Genomic DNA, 21,287 nt, shown 5'->3' with positions numbered 1-21,287 from the left:
TATTTTTTCTTTATATTTACTACGTCTCCTTTTGCAATTTCCTGTAAATAGAATCCCTAGAAGTCATGATATAAAAAGAATTAAGACAAGCCAGTGTCAGTGAATTTGATCTGTCTGGTAACCACTTTATTAAGTGATATTAAGAAGGTTAGAAAATAGGGGAACATAGTTGGACACTGAAAAGTTATTTAAGTAGGAGGCCATATTAGGACCAATATCACCGAATAGAGGTATTTAAGGAGCCAACACAATCACAAGATTTTGGTCTACACAATGGTCGAGGCAGGTTCTGCCTTACCATCAGGGAGAAGTAGTTCTGAAAAGGCCAAACACTGGTACACAGTAATTACAGATGTGCTAATGTAGATTCCCTTTGTGGTTTGTACTCTGTGACAACATTCATAATGTATTCAACAAATGCCTACTTTGCCCACTGTATTTTTGTGCCATATAATATATCTTAAGCTGTGTTTAGAATAACATTACAATTCCCCACTATCTGGACATAATCTGATGTAACTATTTTTGCCACTGTTCCTGGGGAAAGAAAACTTGGGTCATCCTTATTAGGCAAGTAAATGTTGCTTATTTTTATTTTGTTGCCCATCAACAGATCCATTCCAAATTATCCATATTCCTCTGGTACTTGCATTGATTTTCTCTACCTGAGTTCTCAGATTTTTGTCTAAGTCCCTCCTGGCTAATAATTCATTACTGTTTCAATGTCATCTGTTTCAGCTTGACTGCATCCTTTACTTTGTTTGGTCTCATTGAGTAAAATAATCTGTTAGCTCTTTGCGTTTTTTATTCACCTTTATTAAATTATCACTCAAGGCAATGGCACACATACATTAACAGAAAAGAAAACAAAGCATATTGACATTTTTTCATTTACATACACACATATACATACATATATATATATATATATATATATATATATATGCATATTATTGTTTTCTTTCTTTATAACAACTCTTATTTAGTTCAACATTACAATTCCTGCCTTCCCTTAAACCTCACTCCTCCTCCTAAACATTATTTTGCATGTAATGTTCCCACAAATTCCATTTATTTCTATATAATTTACTCATTTCCTTTTCTAAAGATCCCAATTTCCAGTTCTTTTATCACTTTACAATAATAAGTGCTTCAAATAAAGATGGTTTAGATTTTGATTTTCCATTTTCTAGTAATTGCTTTTTTTTTGGCAGCTAAGAGAGTTAAACTTAAGGCCTTACTGTGTTTAGAAAATTCAGATCCTGTATCCAAGCTCCAAAGAATAATTTCCTTAGTTACAACCATTTGCTGCCGTTGCTGCCACAGTATTCTGTAGGGAATTACACTCCCAAAACATGTTCCCAGTTACCTCTTTTTTACCTATCACACCTCTTTGCAGTTTTTGTTAAATTCTTGTTCTTTTCATTGGATAAGAACACCCTGCAATATTATAACCAGGAAATAAATCAATAATGTGTAATATATTTGCACCACAAGCACAATGACTTGATTGGATTTCCTTCCTGTATCTGCTCCTCCCTTTACTTTACTTGTGTTGCTTGGATTGGATATCCCAGCTCTCACTCCCACCAGCAGCTTAACCAGACCCTGTTTTGCCTTTCCTGTTATAAAAAAAAAAACAGCACGAACAATTATTGCAATAATCATTCAATAAGCATGAATCACTACAGCGTTGTGCAAAAAGATACATGAGAACAGATAACCAAGTAATAAAATATTACTTGTAATTAATTATAATAATATAATTATAATTATAACCATTATATTTATATCTATGCCCAATTTAGCTTATTAATCAATATGAAATATTTTTTTATATTGATCAAAATTGTAATGTTTACACCTTAACCTGTTAATTGCCTGCTCTTGCTATTACTACATTATTTAAGTGTATTTTTTGATATTGTACTCCTAATAACTTCTAGATTTTGTCAATTTGTGCTGCTTCCTTATAACTTTCTTAATTGTACTGTGGAGCTTTTCTCCCTGGACCTCAGCTGAAAAAGGGCATTTGCTCAGTTGGACTAGCCCGTTTAACAAATGCCAAAATAAGTAAAAAGAAATAAATTACCACTCGACATTAGAACCATACCTTATAATTGACTTGGAATCATTTGTTTTGGTCACCACTTGCCATCTTCAAAATCTCAAGTAACTGGCACGTCCATCAGTAATTAGGGCAAAATAATTAAATTTACAATATTCATTTTCCTGAGCAGTCATTAACACAACAGAAGCAAGCTCAATGTTACAGAAAGGAAAACAAATCTAAACAACTAAATTACTTTATCTTATATATAGTGTGCAGATTGGAAAGCTCGTATATTTCTGAGCAGCATGTATATTTTGAAGAATAAATTGAAGAGCACAGCCCTGATTCTACAGACATTAAATGTACACATCTGCAGCAGTGAGTGCGGAAGCTGAAAGAGGGAATATGACTAACTCAATATACAGCATTTAAAGTCTATGTAAAAAAAGGTTTGAAAGTGTGTTTCTTGCTACTTTATTTGATTGTCCATTTTAAATTGACTTGTAGTGTAGTTTTACATTAAGAGGACCGGGAGTGCATTTCTAGTGGCAGTAGACAGTTGACTGGTCATCAAACAGGAAGGATTTAAGTGAGATGTGGCGGTTAGCAGTGCCCTGTATGTGTGCAGGCACATAAAATTGACATTTTCCATACAAAACTACTGAAATTTCCGCAGTACTTAGTTATGCAAAGAACAAGTTGTTTGATCACTGAGGAATCCCCCCATGAGTTTTTTCTTAGATAGTCCTGATTATAGTCGATACTATTACAGTAACCAAGCTAGTCAGTTCTAAACTCCTCTTGTACCATCCCCAAGTAGAACAAGAAATAAGGATCTATGGTCATGGGCATGGACTTCCCTAAGTCTGCAGCCAGTCTGGTGGATCCTGAAGCAATGCAGTAGTTGCCCTACTGCTAACTATTTAATTCTTAAACTAATACTGTGTGTGTGAGAGATGTAATTGCATAATGTCACTAGAGGTGAGACTGTCACATACAAGTACTTATAACAACAAACTGGTTGTAACATCCACACCACCCACCTCACATAGTATGGACCAGAGACATATGCTGAGGCTCTTAATTGTAATTTCCCTAAACCACAAAGACTTCTCAGACATTACACAAACAATATGTATCCTCAGCAACCTCAAGAAAATTCCAGAATATCAACACCCAACACAACACATATAGACACATCCTATGGTGTCTCAGCTTCTAAGCCCATAAGTCACACAATCACACAACCCAATGTTTTTGTCACAGGAAACTCCATTGTGAGGCACACAGATGTACCACTCATCAGCTAAGTAAGGAAAGAGTCACAGTCATTTGTTTGCCAGGGTCCAGGATCTGTCAGATCATGCATGCACCTAGGTCGTTGTATGACTCAGTCATAGTCTATGCAGACATAAATGACCTGACATGTATCTGCGTGGACTACATGAAGAGAAAGAGATATGAAGTAGTTCTCAGACTAGCCCAGTATACATCTAGCATTGAGAAATATTCTACCTTCTGCAAGGATGATGTCACAATATGAACAGAAAATAACTGACTTCAACGACTGGCTCAGAATATGGTCTTATTTGAAGGGGGTACAATATTTGTCAGCCTAGGTTTATATGGTCAACAGACAAATTTAAATGTAATGAAGACACTCCCCATTCAACCCAACACCATACTGAATTCACCCCAATATAAACTGGGAACCATACAATGCCCCAGTGATTCCTGGACTTTGTAAACGCAAACACATTGGACCAGTTATTTTGTATGCTCACTATGGCCACAGACCTCCTTGACCTGGTCTTCACAAACATGCAGGAACATTGCACCCTCCCTAGTATAATATCCTTGCTAGTCAGGACAGACCATAAAGCTGTATCTTTTGAAGTAATGATAAAACCAGGGAAACTGGTTAACTTTTAGGAATTATTCTAGGGAAGAGTTCCTACTACTGACGCCCTGGACAATTTCAAGCCCCCAAACCCTGAGAACACCACTGCCTATGTGGAATAATCCACAGAAGTTCTGTATAACCATATTAACTGCTACATAGTCAGCTTTACCCACCAGATTAATAGCAGGATCAACTAAAAAAAAAGCCACTGTGGTAAAATCTCAACATCAATAGGTTATATAACAAAAGCAAGAAATTCTTGGCACATATTAGGAGGTGCAATGCCCAGCAAGGTAAAAAAAAAATCCCTAATCAACCTAAACAAACACTGGTGGGGACTAATGAAGTATACCAAAGCCAAATTTGAGGTAAAATTAGTCTTTCAAGCCAAGGACAATCACAAAGCTTTCTTCAGGAATGTTCATAACCTCAATGCAATGTACCAAGCTAATTGTAAATGGTGTCACTCATACTGTGCCAGAAGATATAGCAAATCTAGCTAACAAATTTAGGTCTAGGTTTTACCCCTTCTCTTGCCAGATGCTCCTCCAGAAATACCCACTTCCATAACTCCCCAACTAGTACTAGAGACCAGGTACTCAAGAAGCTCTGCAGGGCCACGAACATGCATTGATGGGACCCAGTAATATCCCTATTGGTCTCATGACAACCACTATTTAACCACAGCCTCTAAACATGTTTCATGGCAAATGAATAGAGAAAAGCAATGGTTATCGTGCTGCATAAGGTTGGGCCATCTAGGGACCTGGGGAATTGTCGACCCATGAGCCTGTCTAGCCTGATATGTAAAGCTATTGAGAGAATACTCATGGATAGGCTAAATGATGACATAGCTAGCCTACAAACATTGGATCCAATTACTTCAGGATTGTCACAGGAAAGTCTTGAATACTCAACCTGGTGGACTTAATGGAAAAAAGGTGCATACCACCTACCTCAACCTGGATCAATTTTTACAGATGATTGCAAATTGGGTGCTATCACTGACCTCACAAGAGACAAATAGCCTCCAAGAAGGCCTGACACACACTAATAACTCTTGCCAGAGTCTTGGTCTAAAAATGAATGCCAGAAAATGCATCATAGTATCATTTGTAAACACTACCACCCAGCACACTACTGCATTGACAATGAACCCCTATGAGTAAACTTTGTAAATCAAGGATTTGGGAATGCATGCAGACAGTGATTTGCCATTTGACCATCATGTGACTGCTGTAGTGTGGAAATCATTCTATGTTGCACATCTTATAAGGAGGGGTATGGGCATCTAGAGCCAAACATGTCATCATTCCATTGCACTCTGCTCTCATAAGTCCAGTCACGGACTGCAGTGCCTCCTTCAATATGTACTTGACCAAACATATGTAACAACTGGAGTATCCTCAGACGTTCCTCAAAAAAAAAAAAAAAAAAAAAAAAAGAATACATGGTGTGGAAAACAAGTCCTATGTGGACTACCTCATAGTATTGTCCTTATATTCAGTCTCCTACAGGCTTCTGAGAGGCAACCCAGAAACCATCCACCAATCCAGTAATGGTCCTATTGCACATTTGTAAATCAAACAGAATCAGGAACACCTGATCCAAGAACCTAAATCTTGTTTGCAACATAAATGGGACATACTGAAGGGACAGGTATGCATCTCAGAGGCTCCCTCTTCTCTGGGACAAAGCTTCCCATCCATGTGAAACAGAGTTCATCCCTGCACTTATTCAAGTGAAACTTGGATCAGTGGATGGGGAACTGTAAACATACCCCTGGTCTGGCACCTATGTCTGTGTTAGAGACAGGAAGCTTGTAAATGCTCAGCCACCCATGTCCAATTATACATACGCCCACAATGTGAAGCAGAGTTCATCCCTGCACTTATTCAAGTGAAACTTGGATCAGTGGATGGGGAACTGTAAACATACCCCTGGTCTGGCACCTATGTCTCTGTTAGAGACAGGAAGCTTGTAAATGCTCAGCTACCCATGTCCAAGTATAAGTACCCCCAAAAAACCCTTGGGAACCAATACCTAACAAATGTTATTGGGAAACATGGCTAGGCTTAAAAAGGCCATGTGGGTCAATGGCCTAGTATTCTCCTATGATACTATGAATAAAAAAAAAATCATGCACATGTAGTAAGTATGTAGCTTAAATTGTTATACTCTTTAATGTTCTCTCTCTTTCTCTCTCTCTCTCTCTATGCGTCTCTTGATTTCTTACACAAAATTATAGTTAAAGTTACCAGAAAATAGTCCTAACTTCACTGCCCTAGCTTTCTTTTTTATGGCTACTGAGATAATCAGACTGTGCAGACATATTGTCCCTTTTTTAATGCTAAGGACCTTTTCCTCTCTAGCAGAGAATCCAAGTACATTTTATTGCTGTCACTTCATCTTTTAATATGGGATAAGTTGAATCATTTGAAGTAGTAGTGGTGGTAGGTTTTTCAACCCTCTCTGAGCATAACTTTGTAACTAGTGGGGTACCACAAGGCTCAGTGCTGGGCCCTCTCCTGTTTGGCAGTTATTTGGTACTCATCCAGTATTCCCAAACTGTGTCTGCCAAAGTTTTCTGATTACTGCAAGTTGGACATTATCTGCTCATCAGCTGATGTCTACAGCTCCAACAGGGGCTGGAGCATTAAAAAAAAAAAAAAGAGCATTTGAGGGGGAAAAAAAAGCTTCTCCCCGTCATATGTTGTAAATGGTAAACCTTTGTATCTCTTTAGACAGATATGATCATAAGAGACCTGGGTAATTATGTGGGCAACTCTTTCTCAGTGAATCATCATGCTTCCATCAGTCAGGAGAATTTATTCTGTTCCTGGTATAGTTAATTTTCAAGGGAATATCTTCAAGATCCAAAAAAGACATCCTACTACAGTAAACTCTCAGTTAACCGGAACTTAGGCAACCAGCACTCTTAAGCAACCCGCAAAAAAAAAAAAATCGAAGAAATACAGTACAACTTTCATGTGTTGCACTTTGTCCCCCCACAGAAATATACATCATGTTTTTAGAGTTTTGGAGTTTTAAAAAGGAAGATAGGAATAAATTCCCTCTCTCCCCAACCTGAGAACAAGTCAAACCAAACAAATAGTATAGGAGCATTTCTCCCCGGGCCTCCGCTGAAAACAGGATCTGTGGAAACTAGTCAGACTTTCCCGGTCAACAAATGTTAAATAAATAAAATAAAAATAAAAATAGGGTACAGTATTAGTTAGGCCTATTTTTAAAAGTATCTCTCAAGCAACCAGAAACTACAGTTATCCGACATCTACCAATCCCCATGGGTGACGCTTAACTGAGAGTTTACTGCACTGTACACTGCCCTTATTTGAACCATCATCAAATACATTGGCCCCTTTGGTATGGAGAAATTCAAGCATATCTCTGAACTGTAAAGGCTCAGCAATATTAATAAAGAACATTAAAGGCCTCAAATCATTAAACTATCCCAACAGAGTAGCAAATCTCTCCTTGTACTCCTTACCCTACTGACTGCTCTGACCCATGTCTCACTTTGAGCCATAAAAGACCAAGTCCTGATTGATCTCCTATTTCTTTACAAACTCAGTAGCTGTACAAACATCATAAGTAGGGACCTAAGTCTACTCCAAAAATAAGGAAGATTCGCTGGAGGGATAGATTCCTAACTCAACCTGTGGAGTAAATTACCTCTTCAGTGCAAGCATAGTAGTGCTTTGTCTCCCTTTAAGGGTAGAGTTGATGACTGGACAGATAGAGACAAATTTACCCAGACTTATGTACAGCTCTGCTCAATGTGAGAGGTGAGCATTATTACGTAAAGGGAAAATGAACTTGTGTGTCTAGTTAAAGGTGCATATCAATAGGCAGCTTATAGTTCCTGCGTTCACGTAGCTAATACTGTTTCTAAAGGCTGCTGCATAACTGGATAAGAACTGAACTTGTTGCAGATAAATTTAGTCCTGATGAATATTATGTTGTTTAATGGACTGCTATTTCTTTATGAAGAAAATAGTTTTCTCCAAGGGATTTAAGCCACTTCTGCTGACTGGTTAAGTTGTTTCATATTGTTAACAGGCTGTGATTTTTCAGCCTATTTGGTAAGCCAGACAGCAGATTTTTAACTCTGAATGTGGAGAAGTTGCTCTCTGTTTTGTGGCGAAGATGTTATTGAGATATGAGTTTCCCTCAGGGTGAGAGCCTCACTGATCTGCAGTGAAATTTACATAGTGTGAATTTGAGATATGTTGACTATACAGAGGTGAAGTCTAATTTCAGATATGTTCTCTTCTACTTACAGGCTGCATGTAGAGCTAACTAGACTGGTTTAATTTGCATGGACGTTCTTGTTCCAACTATTCTCAAGACTGTGGGGGCCTTTGTAAAGAAAAGTTTTTTTTCATCTAATTTCAAAGAGTTTCAAAAAGTTATTTTCATATATTTAAGAAGCCACTTAAACAACTTTATTCTGGAGAATTACCATCTTGTCTAACCTGACATTCTTTGGTAATTTTATTGAGAAAGTCCCCCAGTCTTAACTGTTTATGACCTTCTAACACTGTATCAGTTCAGTTTCAGGAAAAGTCATAGTACTAAGACTGCTGCATTCAGCAGTATCCTTCATGTGAAATAAAATTAAACAACTTGCAGATGATTTTCACATGTTTGAGAAACACAGCTTTCAGCTGGCATTGAATTCCCCTTAGCAGCCTGTCAGCAGTCAGAGACACCCTGACCCTGACACTTGTAACAGACAAATGGTAACAATCCATTCCCCCTTACCTGCTTTGGTAGCAGACAGAGCTATGCCCTCCAAAATTTAAGGGATGACTGGCATATCCTTTTCAGCAATGCAATCAGTCTGTCCCTTCAACTCCAGTCTGACCTGCCTATTGATTTGTAATTTTCCTGTCTTTCCATGTACTTACTTTCAGCTGTTGGAGGTCTTTCCTCCACTCTGGTAGTAACTGATTCCCCTGCTAGCCTCTTACTGTCGTACATCTGTGTCCCCTACTAAGCTTACCCATACATGACCTATCCATGATCATTTTCCCCAGCATCATCTCCACACCTAGTGAAGGTAATTTTTTTCTGCCTCCTCTGCCCATTTTTTCAGTATTTGGTGCCTGCCTCTCTCCTTTCACATTCAATCTGTCAGTGATCAGTAATTGTAGTTTGCCCCCTCCCTTATAAAATCAGTCAGTGGTTCCCCAGCAGTGAGCATATCCTCCATCTTCCCACTTGAGCACAGTGGCAGTGTTGTGTGTTGCTACCTTCTAAGGAATACCTACTAACCATGACCAGAGAAGCCCACCCCCCTTTGACATTTGTTCAGGTGAAGCAGAGTGTAACCTGGCTGTACCCCTTCTATGACACTTGTCCATGTGGAGTAGAGAATGCCCTGGCTGTACCCCTTGTGTAACATTTGTCTATATGGAGCACAGCGTGCCCTGGCTATACCCCTTCTCTGATATTTGTCCATGTGGAGTAGAGTATAACCTGACTGTATCCTTTCTGTGACATTTGTCCATATGGAGCAGCTCTGAGATTTGTCCATGTGGAGCAGCATATACTCTGGCTGCACCCCTTCTGTGACATTTGTCCATGTGAATTAAGAGTGTACCCTGGCTGTACCCCTCCTGTGACATTTGTCCAGGTGAAGCAGATTGTACCCTGTCTGTACTCCTTCTTTGACATTTGTCTAGCAATTGGTAAATCCATTGTCAGGCCTTCACAGGTTCATAACTGATTGCTAGGCTAATGACTCCAGGAAGTCTTTTTAAGCCCAGCCTTGCTTCCCAAGGAGAGAATTAAACCCTGTTTCTTAAGTCCTATAAAGCAAACATCTTAACCATAATGCCAACCCCCTCATAGGTTCATGGATTAGTACTAGGCTAACTGCCCTTGCAAGACATTTTAAGCCTAGCCAGTTATTCCCTGTGAGATTCAAACCCTGTACCTTGTGTTTGTAAATCAAACACCTTAACCATTAGGCCATATGAGGCTGGATAAAACCAGGATGACAGTAGTGTCTCTTGTGCTAGGATCTGTGATGTTAAAAGAGCTCTTCAGGGACTCGCACAAGGCCAATATCAAAGTGACTGTATGGAATCCCATGTGCGGGTGTGAATAGCTTAAGTTTAACCCTGAGGGGACATGCAGTGAGACATGTTATATTTTCACTATGCATTTGCAAAAGCAAATAAGACTCTGGTCCTGAGTGAGATCTTACCTTCACCCAGAATAATGCCTAAATACAGTGAAAAGATAATTAGCTTCAACATCTGACTTATGTAGTTGGTGTCATTCTGGGGGAGGGTGGTCCAGCTTGGGATAAAATGGTAAACAGGTCAAGTTGCTTTGCTCCTCTCCACTACAACTTGAACACATCCATATCTAGGTTTTAACAGAGACTTGATTTCATTTTAAAGATAGTACTCCATACTTAAATGGGTTTAGCACTTACCATGCATTCAGATGTGAGAGAAAATATGAGGGATTTCTATATTTGTCAGAAACTACATCCATCTAGGCAGATTTCCCAGGGTCCACAAACCAAACGCACTGAACACCTTACCCTAAATAAAACAAATTTTCCTTTATCGCTTGCTGTAGGACATCCTCTATGTCTCCAGATGACCATGTGAGGTTCCTCAATGTACTCTTGAAATATCCATAAGGGAAAATGCTTCCGTGATAAGTGATTTTAACTGTCCATCAATAAGCTGGCGCAGATTACTGGACTTAATTCTCTAGAACTAATAGTAAACCAGCAAACTACAGGGTGAAATATTTTAGACCTTTCCATACCAATGTAGCACCCACATAAACCACTCTTACAGTATCACCATCTGTTCCCACAAACTAGTGGCTTTCACCTTCAAAATCTCAAACCTCCCCCCCATGAATAAATCTGAATTTAAGGGCTTCAAATGAACAACATTACTCAAACTCTGTCGTGAGCTCTAGAAATTTACTTGCAATATCACCAGTCCCCATGCAGCCTCAGCTGCTATTTATGCAACACAGTTGTACTCCCACCTAAAAAGTGTAGGAATTCGGCAGTCTCTGCTAGAACCAAATATAATGGAAAATCTACAATTAAATCATCCTGATGGTCGAACAACATAAATAAGTTTGGTAACAAATGAGAAAACTACCAAAGTCCTATAACAAATCTAAATCTACTCACATTAAAAACTGTATCAAGAACATCAGCAAAGAACTAAAAGCTACTTTTGGGAAGATCAGAATCCAACATGAACTCAAACTAGCATCTGAAGTCAAGGATAATTTTGAACCCTTCTTTAGTTACATCAGAAAATTAAGAATAACACCAAGCACAGTACTGAACTAATTAAAAATGGCATCACCCACTCTGACCCCAAAAGACACAGCTAATATACTTGCAGATACATTTACTGCCAACTTTACCAGGAAAAGTCATTGAAATTCCACAGATGTCTGAATTTCTTACACCCCGTAAAATCAAAAACTAATGTGCCCTAACTGTACTCGCAAAAACTAAAAAAAATGATGTACAACTTCTTTGGGTCCAGATAATTTACCTTTTGCATGCCTAATAAATGGTGCCAGACATGCCCTTGTGGAAGTATGGAGAACTGCTGTTGTAATGCCCCTTCAAAGAGGAGACCCTACCACAGACCCTAGGAACTATAGACCCCACAACCTAACTAATCTAACTTGCAAAGTGATGGAATACATCATTTCAGACTTCATAAATCATGATATTAAAATCTTCATACAGTGAGACACTCAGCAGTTTGGTTTTGTCAAAGGGAAGTCTGCTTAATCTATACCTTTGACACAATCCCTTCTATTGTTATTGAAAATAACTGATCTAAATGTAAATTCTGATGTGGTAAGGTGGATAGCAAACTGACAAAGATAGAATGCAAATGGCTAAGCTGGCAAGTGCTTTCTTGGAACATAAGAAATCAGTTAGGGGCATACTTCATAGTCACTACTGGCACCCCTCTTTTTTGTAATGTACTTCTCTGACGTCCAACCATAAACTCAGCCCTAACTAAGTTTGCTGGTGAGTGCAAGATGGGTAGTATCCTGAGATCATATCTTGATAAGGTATTGCTTTAACAAGAGTTAATCCTTCCAAACCAGTGGTGTACAGAAAAAGAGCTAAAATTAAATGCAAAAAACTGCATTATTTTTGCATTCAGTAAAATCACTCTTCATCAACTCGGGGTATATCCAGTACCACTTCCAAGTTGATACTGTAGATGGGGATCTTGGTACCTTGGCTAAAAACTCTCTGCTTAACACACCTGATATTTAAAGGTATCTCATCCAGGTCAAAGAAGTTAGCATTCCTCAATACTCTGCTGTAATTAGACCAATAATATAATACAGTGCCAAGTTTGGTATGTAGCTATACAGACACACCACATAGCTAGAAAGGCCTCAGCAGTTCCTAACTGAAAAAAAATACTGGTTTAAAGGCTCTTGGCTACCAAATCAGGCTTGAAGCTCTATTTCTGTACTTCATCTCTTATAGACTCTTACATGTAGATCTACGACTTGCATCTCATGCCATTAAGGACCCAACCTTCCTTGATCTTTTACATTTCCCCAAAACAAATGGTTCCACAAAACAGAACTAAGAATTTGAGTCTTCATCAACATATATACATTGGAGGGGTTTGGATGGGGAGGTGAAATCAGTGCAAAAAGGAAAGGGAGGTTTTGTTTTGAACTGAAATCATCCTTCAGCCTTGGTGGGTACCTTCATGTGGTGGGCTAATTGTTTACTAAATCCAATCAATGTGAAACTGACAGAGATAGAATGTCATAAATATTTATCTTGGAAAAAATAAGGTAAAGAGGAAGAGTTAGGTGCACTCATCAAAGGATGAAAAAGTGACTGGCTCTGGCAAAGGCACTAGAAGCAGGGCTTGTAGAAAGACTAGTGCAAAGTCCTCCAACACTGAAAGAGATCTTGCTACTGGGTTAGGCCCTGATTCAAGAGATTATCTAAGAGGGTCCCACTGTTGCAATAAAAAAACAATATTCCACAAAAGGTTAAATTGCCCAGCCAGATAAGATGCATGGAAAAGGAGAAATGGACATCTGAGGACAAAAAATAAATTGTTTTATTTCTCCTATGCAACTAACTCACATTTCCTGAAAAGGGGTTATACTGCAAGAGCAAGTGAAAAATACAGAAGAGATGTACATTTGTAAAATATCAGGACTTCCAAGCAGAAACAAGAACAATGCAGAATGCGGATATACAGATATTTCCAGTAGTAGGAGCAACTGGGCTAATAAAAAGAATCTTCAGACGTACCTAAATATTCTACCGATGACTTATGAAGAGCAGTTCTGGGTGTATTGCAGGTCCTGAGAAGAGTACTCATCAAATATCAAAGACTGAAGCAAAATTAATTTCATGAACTTTAATTATGCCCTGTCTTAGGAATATGGTCCATTATCATAAAGTACATAGAAACCTGAGGATTTAGAGAAATTAAACCAAGGGACACATTTATTAGCTGTTCAGCTCATTTTTTTTATATAAATTGCCCTTGCATGCTAAATACAGTGACACCCTCACATCCCTCAAGGTAAACCTTGATGAGCATATGCAGATTCAGCCCTGGTCTGACCTTTGTTTTTCTAGAAGTGGGTATATGCAAGGAGCAAATGGTCATACAGTGTCCTTCCTATGTAATTCCTATGGTCCTTTGAGTCTGTAAAGCAAGCTAGCTTGTTAGGAAATGTGCTTTCCAACACACAAATGCACTTTAAATATTGAGTGATTTTAAAATCTTTAGTCATCTTTATAGAAAAAGGACTAGTAGAGCAGTGTTTAGCTGCATTTGTTTACTGGAAAAGTCAGACTTGGAACAAGCCAATTTTCAGTGGAGGCCTCCAGAGAAATGCCCCAGACACCGTCTTTCTAACATGGGAGGAAACCAGAGCACCTGGATGAATCCCACACGAATGCAGGAAGGACATGTAGACTCCACACAAAGGGCACCCCAGCCGAGAATCGAACAGGAGAACCTCCTGCTGTAAGGTGACAATGCAAACCACTGCGTCATCCAATGTGATGTAGGTGTTCTTAGGCATTGTAGGAACAGCCAATTACTCAAACAATTACTTTACGTTTCTGATACACTTTTTGATAAGTGTAAGTGTCTGCACAACATGCAGGAGAGCTTCTCACACAAAAAGATGGTCTGTGAGCACCACATATTACCACCATGCAACTCAACCTCTTAGCTCAAGAAATCTGGACAAAGCCTAAAATAATGTGGGGACAAAGGCCCAAAAATAGGGACAGATTTTAAATATTGCTCTTATAAACTTAAAAGTTGCTTAGAATAGCAGGATTTGTGTTAGCATGCATTTTCTGAAGAATACGAAGTCTGAAACTCAAATGTATGTTGTTATTTAGTGACATTTACTGACTTCAATCCTTAGTGATTTGCCAGAAAACAAAAAAAGTATGATAGACAAAAAATATGAAGCAAAATGTAGACATTCTGTGAAAATCTGGACAGTTGAGAGGTATGATTACCACCCACACCTCCACATGAATATACCGAACCAATATAAGCTGAAGCTGTCTAAAAGTCGCTTCCCAAGCTTCTTAGAACCAGGCAACTACAGTTTTATGAAAAATCTACAAACAGCCTTACTATCCATTCAGGTTTCTCAGATCATAACCAGCTTGTTAAATATTTTTTATGTGCATATTAAGATTTTGTTCTGCGCTCAGTGTGAATTTCTTGACATCCGTGTCTTGTGCATGTAAAAAGTTAGTTATGAGTAGAGACCTGATCATAGCCCGCTGTGTGATGCACTGTACCATAAAGCAGAGAAGCTCAAACTCAGAAGATCAGATCAGACTATGTATACCAAGAACACTAACTTCTTCCTAAATAAATGCAACATTTTCTAAGATGTGCTGAATATTTTTGGGGGGTATGTAGGGGGTACCCATTCACAAATTTCTTATTTTTGCAAGAGCTGTTTTATATACTTTTTTGAGAAATATAAACCCCACATTATAGTATACTGTACTCTGGATTTGCTGGTGTGGTCTATTTCATTAACAGTTATCTCTTGGACCATAACAGTAAACAGTTCAAGTGCCCTTAGAGTAAAACAAATTGCAAACAATTATGAGTGCATACATTTGTCAGAGACTGTATTTGATAGTTTATTTTCTTAAAACAAATCTGTGTGCAGTATAATGTGAGTGAGATGGGGGGGGGGGCAATAAACCTGAAAAGCAGTGAGCCTGTGTTCTCTGTAGAAGGACAAATTATGTTACTATGTGTGTGTGTGTGTGTGTGTGTGTGTGTGTGTGTGTGTGTGTGTGTGTGTGCGTGTTTGTGCATGTGTGTGTGTGTGTGTATACACATATGTATGTATATGTGAGTTTGTGTATACATATATGTATACTGTATGTATAATGACTCTTCTCGTATTTACCCTCTCTTAACTCTTTCTACTCACTCCCTTCTGAAGAACTATCTCAAAACACCTTTGTTAATTAGTCTCTGATACAAATTAATTAACAACGCTGTATGGTTGTATGTTTTATAATTGCTTTTGCAAATTTACTCTTCATGAATGTTTTACTAATGTATAACTCCCCTATTCTTATACTGTAAATAAAAGTAAATGTCCTTCCTAGTATAAATTTTCTCCTGTTATATTTTAGATTGAACCTTATTTCTGTATGTATTTTTTACTAACTATTTGCTTTCTTTATGTAATGACTTGTCTGTATTAACTTTAATGTGGAGCTTTTCTCTGCTGAAAATGGAAATATATCCAGTTGGACTAGCCCGGTAAACAAATGTAAAATAAAATAAAATAAATAAAATAAATAAAAATATGACATTACATCAAAAATATATGTTGCATTCTGTGATCAGAGCTGAGTACAATTTTCTAATAACTTTATCTGCATTGCATAGGTCCAAAGCACAACATCTTACATTTCTAATAGTAAGAGCAAGTTTTGTCTTTTACAGCAATAGTGCATTTGTTTCCAAAAAAAAACATCAAACAAACTCAAGGTAATTCCCCAGGTAAAACTGCAAGATAAATGTGTAATGAATGTCAGCATGGTATTAACATCTGAATAAAATTGTGATTAAAAGTAGGTAGTTTTGGACAAAGAGTTTAATAATGTCAACCCGTTTGCTAACAACTACTCGAGAAATGCCATGAAGAAAATATTGCAAATGCTGTGAAAACTCTCAGCAAAACCAAATGACAGGAAATGATTAAGCCATCTTTCCTAGGAATTCTTAAACTTTTCGTTGCCTTGGCAACACTGTGCTATTCTTTATTCCTCTCACAGCCTGATGTGTGTTATTAAATATAGCAAATGATTTACTTCTTGCATTGAGTAGCTAGTTGTTTCTTTTGAGTGATGCAAGTCCATTTTTATTAGTGACAATTATCTTTTTGCAAGGGGTCAGGTTTGGTATTATGATCCCATTAAAATACACACAAATAGACAAGACAAAATAAACTAAAAATTAGTAAGGAATAAACATAGCATATATTAGTCAGAGAAAGAGTGATCTGTAAAGTCAAAATTGTTATCTGTCATGTCTCTTTCTATTTAGACAGTAATGCAGGCAACAGATAGATAGCTGACAGTAATGCTGCTAAAATAAAGTTTGCAGCGCAGAAAAAACATTTTCCAGATGTTAATATGAATGCTTATCTACCTGAAAAACAGCATAGGATCATGCTCAGAATCCTTCTAGGAGACGTCCTCACACAACTTAGTCTGAATCCCGCTTTTGATGTTGAAACTGTTATTCCTAATTCGGCATGACTGTTTTTCACATAATTTGAGGTGGTTCACAGTTTGGATGCAGAAGACAGTTGTGGTTCACAGCAAACTCAAGATATAGTAATTAAGCTGTACAATGAAGAAAGAAGGATGGATGGATGTTGTTCTAGTAAATTTTGGCAAAATGAGATAGAGCCTCAAGAAAAAAACACAATATAAAAGTAAATTTCTTGATTAATGCCACAAATTAAAGTACATATTTTGTCTTAAAATAAATGTCAAGGAATATTTTGGATGAAAGAATAGCATACAGAAAGTGTGCAGGCTCACCAAAGCAGCATAGTACCATTGTATATTGGTATGTACCAGTGGAAACAGAAGGAATTTTGGGGGTGGGGGGGGGTTGGCATAACTGTAATGGTCTTTACCTGACAGATATAAAGTACAAGGTTTGATTCTGACCTCTGGTTGTTGGCTAGACTTGTAATAGTCAGCAGACTGATAGCCTAGTACTCCCCTATGAACCTATAAGACAGAACAATAAAGCTCACCCACCAAAGGAAAAAAAAAAAAAAAAAGAACATGATGGGTGTTTCTGTTGAAAAATGTAGAAAAATTTCAAGAAATATTTCCCTAAATAAAAAGAAAAGCCAAAAAAAGGATGGTGACATTTAATAAATGGATGAAAAAGTCTAAGTGGTTAGCAATAAAAAAGACAGAGCTCCTCCTGACTGAATATTTTTGTTCATGTGCACAAAAAGAGGTACCAAACGGGACGACTCCTGGCAAGAGTGGTTAGTAAATGTCTGTTCACAAAATGTGGTCCTGGAAACAATTCTAAACTCAAGTGACCTGACACAAGTAATGTTTGACTGAAAATGATTGGGTAGATTTAAGTAATGTATAATGTTTGCAACTGAGAGTGTGTGTCAGTATTATTTGTGATGTAAAATGCTTGCAACTAGGATTCTGTTGGTGTGGTTTGTTTTCATTTATATAAATGTATGATTGCTTATGTCATAAGTGATGGTTTAATAAAGATGTTTCTTGTTTGAAAAAGGGTCAGGAATTTAATATTTTATGTAATGTTGCTTAGGTTACATGATATATAGTACTATATATGAAGTATAATGTTTGCTAATGTTAGTTGAATAGTTTGTGAACTGGTTGTGCTCAGCGTTAGTGGAAGAAGTTATAGACGAAAACGTACTGGTTATGCACAGCATTAGTGGAATACTTGTCCTTGATGCTTGTTCAATAAACGTTGGATTGGGGTTATGGCTATCCAAGTGCTTTTTGTTTGTTTTGGAGTTTTTATTTGGCACTGTGTTCCTCCTTTTGACTTTTTAGTTGAATAGTTTGATTACTTTTGTATAAATGTAAATTTGTCTATGTCACAAGTGATAATTCAATAAAGGTGTGTAAAAAAAAGTTACCTGACATGGATTTGAATAACACAGATTTAAACTTGGGCCTGAATCCAAACGTTTGAAAATCCAACAGTTGTTGAACCATACATTTGAAAACATCCTTTTGTACAGGGCACTGTTTTGAAAAAATGCACAGTAGATGCATCCTGTACCCTAAACTTAACTGTAATCCTAAGACTCATCAGAATCTTAATCTTAACCCTAACTCTAAATCTGATCCTTATCCAACCCAAAGGCTAACCTTGGCTCAGATGTAAAACTAACCAAGTGTAGCCTGAAACTCTATTCTAATCATAAAAGAACCCAAAACTGTAGTACTAAAACCTCAGTTCTCAACCTAAAGCTTCATGATTCCTATAAATATTGCAGCATTTGCATTTGTTAACAGTTGACTACAAGACATTAAATACAGTGTAACATTCATGCAAGTAAACTGTCTAGCAAATTAACATTCACTGAAGTGGCATTTGGCTAAACAAACATAAATAAGGTGTATTATTATCACCAGTGTCATTTGAAAATGTGTGTCACTTCTAATTTCAGCATGGATTAAGCAGTTTTGCCTTTGTGACATTTCCTGCAAGGTAGGCTACTTTAACTACCCATCCATTGACTGAGTAAATTACTCGTGTTCAAACTCACTTGCTGAAAGGTTCCTCGACTTTAAATCAAATGTCCTGAACCAGTTGGTTGACACCCCTACAAGGGGTGCTAACATCCTGGATCTGGTACTTACCAGTATGGAGGACCACTGTAGCATCCCCACTGTGAGGTCTTCCTTGCTGAGATCTGACCATAAATCAGTTTCATTCAAAGTAACTATCACACCTGACCCCCCCCCCCCCCCCAACAGCACCTAAACTAAAAAACTTCTCTAAAGCAGACTATAACTTCTTAAGGGATGGTATAAAAAGCTTCACTGCACCTCCCCCATCAGATGGAATGGACAACTATGCTGAGATCTACACCAATGCTTTATACAAACATCTGTATAACTGCATTGACTTGGCCGTACCTGATAGGACCAAAACAAACTCCTCAATGAAGAGCAAACCTGCCTGGTGGCCAACTGCCATTAATAGGCTTTACAATAAGAGGAAGAATTTGCTGTCTAAGAGTAAGAGGGAGTGAGCCCTAAATTGGAAACACTACCTCCTCAACTTAAACAAGCAAATAAGACTTTTTGTGAAGTCCTCCAAAACAAACTACAAATCCAAATTAGCATCCTCAACTAAGGATGACCATAAGGCGTTCTTTAGTTACATTCGTAACATAAAAGGAAAGGACCAGATTTGTGCCAAACTGGTAGTTAATGGTACCACATATATTGAGCCTGTGGACATAGCTAACCTGCTGGTCAACAGGTTTGTGAAAACTTCACTCCCCGCTCCCTCCCACATGTAACCCATAACATTCCTACCACCTGTCCCCTACCTTGTATCTCTAAAGAGTGAGTCGTAAATGCCCTCTCTAAGACCAAAAACACAGCATCTGTGGGACCTGATAACATCCCAGGCTGTGTCCTTCATTGGCTCCAACAAGAATTAGCAACACCATTGGGTACTCTTTTCAGTCAATGTCTAACCACTGGCATAATCCCAGCTGAGTGTAAAACTGCAACCGTTATTCCTTTGCACAAATGTGGTGCTTCCACTAACCCTGGGAACTATAGAGCTATTAGCCTGACTATCCTTATCTGCAAGGCCATGGAGTGAATCATTATGGAACTTATCAACAAAGATATAGGTAATCTTCAAAAACTTGATCATACTCAGTTTGGATTTGTCAAAGGGAGATCATGTCTGTTAAACCTGGTGGACTTCTTCAAAACAGTCACCAAGGCCCTGGGCAAAGGGAAATCTGTGCATACAGCCAACCTATACGTAGCAACTGCTTTTGACACTATCCCCCACTCAGGCATCATTGACAAACTCACCCAGCTAGGTATCAACCCTTATATCATTAGATGGGTTTCTAACTGGCTCACTGATAGAACACATATAGTCAAAATAGGGGAATCCACCTCCAACAGCAGACCTGTAACCAGTGGTGTTCCACAGGGATCAGTCTTGGACCCTGTACTGTTTGAAATCTATTTCTCCGAAATACAAGCAAAAACTAAAGGTCTGTGGCTGTCAGAGATTGCTAATGACTGCAAACTGGGAGTGGTCATAAAATCTCCAAATGATGTCAACATCCTACAGAAGGGCCGTACACAAACAAATGATTGGTGCCAAAGTCATGGCTTTAAACTCAATGCAAAAAAAAAAAAAAGTATTATCATCCCTTTTTGTAAGAGCGATATTCCTGCTAACTACCACATCAATAGCAACACCCTAAGTATGCACTCAGTGGAGAGACCTGAGCACACAGGTTGACAGCAACCTTACCTTTGATCACACATCTCCACAGTGGTAAGAAGGGCACTGTATATCACTCATCTCATAAGTAAGGGCATTACCTTCAGAAAAAAAGAAATTATAACCACCCTGTATTCTTCCCTCATCAGACCAATAATTGAGTACAGTCCTCCTTTTGGTATGTACCTTTGCAAGTACTTGCAGCAACTGGAGAAACCACAATGGTTCCTCACAAAGAAAATTCAAGGTGTTCAGCATCTGTTCTATGTGGATCATCTGAAATCAGTCACTTTATTCTGCTTCATACAGACTACTCAGAGGCTATCTCTGCCTTGCATATAAGGCAATCTCTGACCCTGCTTTATTGGAAATGCTGCATATCTGTAAGTCAAATGGTACATGGGTTACTTGCTCTAAAGACCTTAACCTGGTATGTGACATTAATAGAACCTGCTGGAGGGATAGATTTGTCTCCCAGAGGTTACCACACCTTTGTAACAGACTCCCACTTTATGTCAAACTGAGCATCTCATTGGCCCTCTTCAAAGGCAAGCTGGATGATTGGATGGGTAACCGTAAATTCAACCCAGGGGATTCTAAGGGTAGAACTTGGCTAGGCTTGTAAGACCCCTAGGGCCATTAGCCTAGTAACTTCCTGTGAACCGAATTATTAGCCACAGATGACATTTCAAAAGAATGCAAGAAGGAAGATCAGATTCTCTTTGCAGCCAGT

Source organism: Protopterus annectens, chromosome 6.part0, assembly GCF_019279795.1.
Source record: "Protopterus annectens isolate FY-2018-M chromosome 6.part0, PAN1.0, whole genome shotgun sequence".
Classification (NCBI taxonomy): domain Eukaryota; kingdom Metazoa; phylum Chordata; order Ceratodontiformes; family Protopteridae; genus Protopterus; species Protopterus annectens.
The sequence above is the reverse complement of the archived record's forward strand: the minus strand, read 5'-3'. Positions refer to the sequence as shown.